Below are 6,684 nucleotides of genomic sequence, written 5' to 3' on the forward strand. Positions count from 1 at the left end.
AGGTCAGCTACTACACTGTTAACGATTTCCCTGTATTTTTACAGTATGGTACTGGCAGCACGGTTGCCAGTAAGTTACTGTATTTTGGTTTTACAGTACTGTACTGTAATACCATTTTACAGTACACAAACTAGTACTGTATAGTTACAAAGCAGTACTGTACTGTAATTTTACAATATTTTATTACAGTAGTCTATTTTTACAGTAATTTACTGTAATGTCTATATTGACCCATAAATACTATTTATTACTTATTGCAGTTAATACAATAATATTATATAAAATAGCTAGAGATTTAGGTTTAAATCTATAGTTATTAATATGGTAAAAATGCTAAATTAAAACATAATGAATTAAAAGGCAATCCAAGCAATGTATGTATCAAAATTTTATTTAAAAAAACATTTAATTGAAACAAACATATTTAAAACAAGATTTTAAACAATAATAAACATATAATCAAGTAACATAAAATAAAATCAACAAGTATAAACAAGTTTGGAGACCCCTGCTGTAACATATTTAACTCTGGCAAATAGAACACTGGTCCATAGTTTGAAGTTTTCAGTTTAAAGTCCATCATCGACTAAAAGGTAACATTTCACTGTGGTAAAAAGAACACTGGCCCATAGTTTTAAATATTCTACTTAAATTTCATTTAACACTAAAAATAAATGCATTAAACTGTGGCAGACAGACCACAGTGGCCTTTACTTTGAAGTCGTCCATTCGAACTCAATCAGGGACTGCATGAAGCTGTTCACATGGGGGTTAATGGCCACAGCTTTTCTCTGCACCAAGTTCCTTGTCTTTTTGCTTGCTCCTTGTCTGGATGTGCACTTTTTCCCATCTTTGGAATTAATTCTATCCAGAAACCTGTTAGAAATATCATAAACATTAAGTCAACAAATATAAGATAGAAAAAGATTCTTAAAAAATTAAACTCAGCCTTGAATTTACTCCTATTCTGAAACCATTTGCTCTTATTCTACTGTTCCACACCTAATTTCACTAAAATACAGAAGATTCACTTACCGCTGAACAAACTCTTTCATCAATGGACAGCATCCACCTGGATCCTGTCATGATTGAATGTCCTGAACAGAAAGTACAATTGTTACTGATTTGGACACAACTTTTTATTCTGAAAACAAAATCTTTTGTCAATAAAGTCCAGGGACACCTCTGCTAAATAAATACAATTATTAAATTAAATTTCTTATAACCAAAGTCTGAATATTTCTGTTTGTATATTTCTACATGGCAAACTAAGACAATTATGTACATGTTGTGTATGGTCGTGTTACAGTGTTGTGTGTGAATGAGTGAATGAGTGTAAACATGGGTATTTAAAGAAACTGTAGTGGTAAAGTGCAAACTTACCGAACATAATGTGCTTGGTGTGTGTCTGGTATCACCCGTTGTGCCTCCACATCTGCCTTAACTCCTGAAAAGTGCAATGACACTCATGTAAACTACAAATAAAAAGTCAGCCACATTCCTGTGTAATTTTGCATGTGACGTGAAAGCATTTAATATTGCAGTCGAAAAAATACATGACTTGTAACTGTACATCATGTACTTGCCTGGTGCCTTTAAAGATGATCCATCTTACCCAATCCAGTTTACAAGCAATGGTAAGACTGTAAAAAAGACAAATGTTACAAAATCTGTTAGCCATAGAAATAAATAGACATTGTGAAGGAAATGGTAAAAGAAAATTTAGTAACACTTTACTATAAGAGTTTATTCCTTAACATTTGGTAATGCCTTAGCTAATATGAACTAACAATGAACAATATATTTTACAACATTAATAATATTTGATAATGTTCATTGTGCAGAGACAAAGTGATTGATTTAAAAATTGATTAAGTGTTTAAATCTAATATCATGCTATGCTAACAAATAAAACATTACTGTAAGTGTTTAGTCAGTTGTAAAACAAATATATATATATATATATATATATATATATATATATATATATATATATATATATATATATATATATATATATATATATTAGTTGTTATATTATATATTATATCTAAATATTTAAATAAGTCTTTTTTTAATTATAACATCTTGTCTACAGAAAATCTCTGAAAATGTCTCGTTTAGTGCAGAAAATAGCGATTTATAGTGACAAGGTAAAAAGACTGTCCCTTTAATGTTTTACCCGGACCGGCTGCGGTGTAACACGCTATTTCACGCAAAGTTTTTTAACAAGTTAGTAGCTAGCTGCTCACTTTAAAGATAAACATGATCGCCTAAATCTGAGCAATCCTGGTGATGCCAGTTTCCTACACGATGTTATAATGGACTACCGTATTTTACATCCAGAGATAAAGGATCAGATGACAGAGACGAGAAGACAAAGGTACGTAAATGCGGAGCCCATTCTCTTTTCGTGCATTGATTTGATGTGTTTTGGAAACTTATATATACTGCATGTAATGCATCTGAAGTGGTGGAAACAATATGCCATAAAAATGTATTGGACAACTTACTGGGAGTGTAAAACGCTTAAGAGAAGATATTCTCTGCTTTTGCGGATATACCGTAATATAATAACAACAACAATACGCGCGGCAATCCCTTTCGTTCATCTGATATTAAGATGGTCTGAATGATATTTGGTCGAAGTTAAAGCTGCGATGAGTTCGATGCATGTATCCAGTTAAATATGAGGTTTCTTGTTTTCACTTCTGTGGAGGAGTTCGGTATGCTGTGTACGGCGTGTCAAGTCCTGTCTGTTTACAACCACAGCCTTACCAAACAGTCGAACTTAATACTTTTCTCTGACGCTAACTGAACGGATGAAACGCCGAGATAAACGACCGTTATGCTGGGACCGCAAGACCGCGCTGGCGGGTTGTCTTTGTCCATTTCGTTAAAAATAGTTTCATTGTCACCACACTTTCATCACAATATAAACTCACCAAAACCCTCATAATTTAGTTAAAACAACCCTATATTCATTAAAAAAGGTGTAAAGCGAGTTAAAGCAGCGGTAGACATCTGTGTGTAACGTTAGCTTACTTTCTGAGGGAGATTGAAACTTTGTTGGCGACCGTTTTTTTCTCTCATTGCACGTTTAAAACAATATTGTGACAAACTATTGACAACATTCTTAAACTAAAAATTAAGTTTTCATGAAACAGAAATATTTCAAACTTACCGAACTGCCAGAAATCAATCATCCTCCTTCAGCTGCAGCCAGGAGTTGTGCTCTCTCTCCCTCTGTGTGATTTGACTCTGGCGCACTTTCTCTGATTATTGCAAGTACACCTGGCACATTACAGCAATGGCTACAGCAAGGTTACATCAAGACCAAAATATACTGTAAAATTTTCCCGCTCAAACAAATTTACCCAGAATGCATTATGAACTGCAGTACTGTACTGTAATGTATACATACAGTATAGTACTGTGGATTTTTACAGTAATGTACTGCTAAATCTACAGCGACATCTAACAGTGTAGATAAAGTTAGTAACACCCAACAAACCACCAACAGCTTTTTAATTGTAAATCTCGTTCTCTTAATGCAGATTCGTCCATTATTGTGTAATTACAAAGGCTATTAAACACGTTGGGGATTCATATAGTGGTTATGCAAAACAAAAACAAAACACACACACAAAAAAAAAACACTGCGATTCGGTTGATTATTACCTAAATTAAATGCAATAAATCAATAACTTAAATAAAATGTCTATAAAATAATGTATTAATAAGTTCTCCCATCAGATATTAATAATAACAACAACAACAACAAAAAGAAAATGAAACATAAAGGACACTGAGCAAGTGGTATTATTATAATTTACAATCAAACAAAATGAAAAACTCCCTTATGAGTCATTTTATAAAATATTGTATATTTATAAATTAAACAGCCACAACTGGCATATACACAGCACAGCTATAAACATTTAAACATACACAGTGTGATGGATGTAAAGCTTTAAAGTTGCTGGAGGCGGTGTAAATTATGTTAACAAGGCAAATACCAGAATACCATACTAATACCACACTAATCTTCCTATATTAGTGGATTTATTTATTTTTAAAACATTGTTGATGTAACTACATACAAATACTACCTACACGCTTGTTGTGATGTATAAATATTGTAAATCAATGCATTTCTTGAGAATTAGTTACAAAAAAATAGCAGCTCTTTGCTTCCAACTCAGTGTATTTCAATGGCCCATGAGCTTCAAGGAACTTGTCGCAACTCTCACTTTTAACGGCTCTGCTCAAAATATAAGGATGAAGCTGACGTAAATGTCTGATCAGTACGTAAAACTGTATTTTGTAATTAAAAACTTGCCTGAAAATGTTTCATTCAGATCTCAAGATATTACTGATGATCTGCTGGTTGTTGACATATCAATAAATGAGAGATTACATATTTTTATTCATTTGTCCCTTGGGTAATAATAGGGGGCCTAAATAATTGCTTCCCACTGTTTATCTGAAGCATGCTAAGACTGATTATAAGATAACTGCAGAGATTATGATCACGAAGGAAATAAATGTCCTTCTCTGCGTTTTGTCAGTCAGACATCTGTTACGATTTGGCTCAAGATGCATGTGTCATCAGCGTATGTCTTGGACTTTGTTGTATCGAACTCGAAAGCAATTGTCTCTCTGTTTGTAAGGAACCGGCTGTTTCTACTGTATCCGGACATGTTGTGTGTTGTCTATCTTTCTCTTGTGCTGGAGGCTACATCAAATCTCTTGTTAATGTGATCCCGTCTCCGATTTGATTGACAGGCCAACCTGTCCCTGAGGAAAGGGGAGATTCGACACCTTGACGAAGTGATTTAAGAAGCGCGAAACAGACTCCGTCATTATGCGGTCTTCAGATGAAGGTCAAAACGTTGTTTGCGTCCCGGTTCGTATCGTAATTCACACCCCTTACCACTCAGGAAGGCCGTGTAAGATATTCATGACAAAGGGTTGGTTCTGAATGCTTCAATAAACACCACAATTAAGATCTAATTTACTTAACTCGACCTTGGCGCTTTCTAATGCTATAAACAGTTACCTGCTTTCAATTTTGCAGCCCGTACAAGACGTTAAAGAAACTCTCAAGCACCTCATTATTTCAATATTAAAAGTGCATTATGCATGCAATAAAAGCAAGCGTAGAGGTACTTTAATAAAGTTACGTTTAGCTGTTGTAGCAGGTATTTATCAGAAAAGCATATTTTTCTTGTTAGCCGGGTAATATGGATGCATAAAATGAATCGTGTGTCTCTGGAAGCCTTTTAGCAATAGAATTGCACGTTCCCAAGAGTTCATATATTGTAAGATTTCAATGCTCGATTAATTCAGAGGGGCAAGTCTCATTATGAAGAAAGTCATTGGATTTAAAGTGAAAACTGACAAGTTTTACATATTACCTTGTCACTTTGCAATTTAGCACATTTTTCAAATTCATAGCGTGAGTCATGCAAAGATTTTTTGGGTTATACATTTGTTAGTAATGTCACCCTGTTGTCTTTCCCCTAAAGCTAGCTTCGAGGTTTCTATGCAAGTGCCTAGAAATAAAATTGTACGTAATGCAAATGAAACACTGAACGGACATAAGAGGACACAGAATTCATGTTCACTCCCATGCACCACACACGCAGACACACACACACACAGACACGCACCAATTCACGCCATTGACTTTCTGCCAGCACATTTTGCTGCCACTGCAGGACTTGACATTTAATGATCTTTAGACAGAATGATGTCACATTTATCAGTCTTCATCAGAGCAGACAGATCCCAAATCCCCAGTGTAAAAACAGGCTGGAGAAGCACAAACACACATGCAAGTCACACACTCCTTCTCCCCTCTTTCTCACATGCATATAAATACAAAATCGTACAAAATGAGATCATCACGGTCATTTACATCCTAAATCTATAGTATTTGAACCCCGCTTAAAACGAAACACATCTGTTTTTCCAGCAAGCACATTATTTTAGCACTTCCCATTTCCTTTAATAGCTTAATGTAGTACCAGCACCTCAGATTCAATATTTATTCAGCAACTCAGGATGGGAAATTACAGTAACAGCCACACATATTTCACAGTAACAATGCATCTACATTATTACAGCAATTAGTTTGTTCTTTGTTGCCCTGCATCAAATCCATCACAACGTATAAATGATGAACCTCATAAACAGGGACATCAGCGGAGGGCATCAGTTTGTACATTATCACGCACATAATCTGGTCATTGTACTGAAATGTTCGACCGGAAGCTTATGCCCCTTTAATTATGTCGGAGTAAAACATCACATGCATTGATCTCCTCAAGTGATTCATCTATTGGGAAATAAAGTCGTAAAAAGCATCCCACATTAGCGATCTGGCACAGGATAATAGTTTAGATTGATTGAACCGACAGACCAGCTTTTATGGTGCCTTATTAGCCCCAGTAAGGACAGAAGATCCAGGGCAGTAGCAGTTCTCGCTCAAGATTTATGGGAGAATAATGCACCTTGGCCCAGCTTCTTTATGCCCTCGACACCATATCCTATTAACCTCGGTAATGTTTATCAATTGAAGTACGGCCACCAGCATAATACTGCTGAAATAATGCTATTGAATCATTGACCTATGTTGGTGACCCAGGGTGGAATGTGATTGCTGTGCGGAGGTCAACA

General features: G+C 35.2%; 1 long non-coding RNA gene across 1 annotated transcript; it reads right to left on the minus strand.

The window, feature by feature from the left end:
• Window positions 1-375: 375 nt before the first annotated feature.
• LOC135766881 (uncharacterized) lies at window positions 376-3,487 on the minus strand. Its single transcript, XR_010541834.2, has 5 exons — window positions 3,185-3,487; window positions 1,587-1,643; window positions 1,384-1,447; window positions 1,036-1,097; window positions 376-876 (listed from the first exon to the last, which is right to left on the minus strand). It is a non-coding gene; the product is annotated as an uncharacterized lncRNA (long non-coding RNA).
• Between the last annotated feature and the right edge of the window lie 3,197 nt (window positions 3,488-6,684).

Source organism: Paramisgurnus dabryanus, chromosome 6 (genome assembly GCF_030506205.2).
Source record: "Paramisgurnus dabryanus chromosome 6, PD_genome_1.1, whole genome shotgun sequence".
Classification (NCBI taxonomy): domain Eukaryota; kingdom Metazoa; phylum Chordata; class Actinopteri; order Cypriniformes; family Cobitidae; genus Paramisgurnus; species Paramisgurnus dabryanus.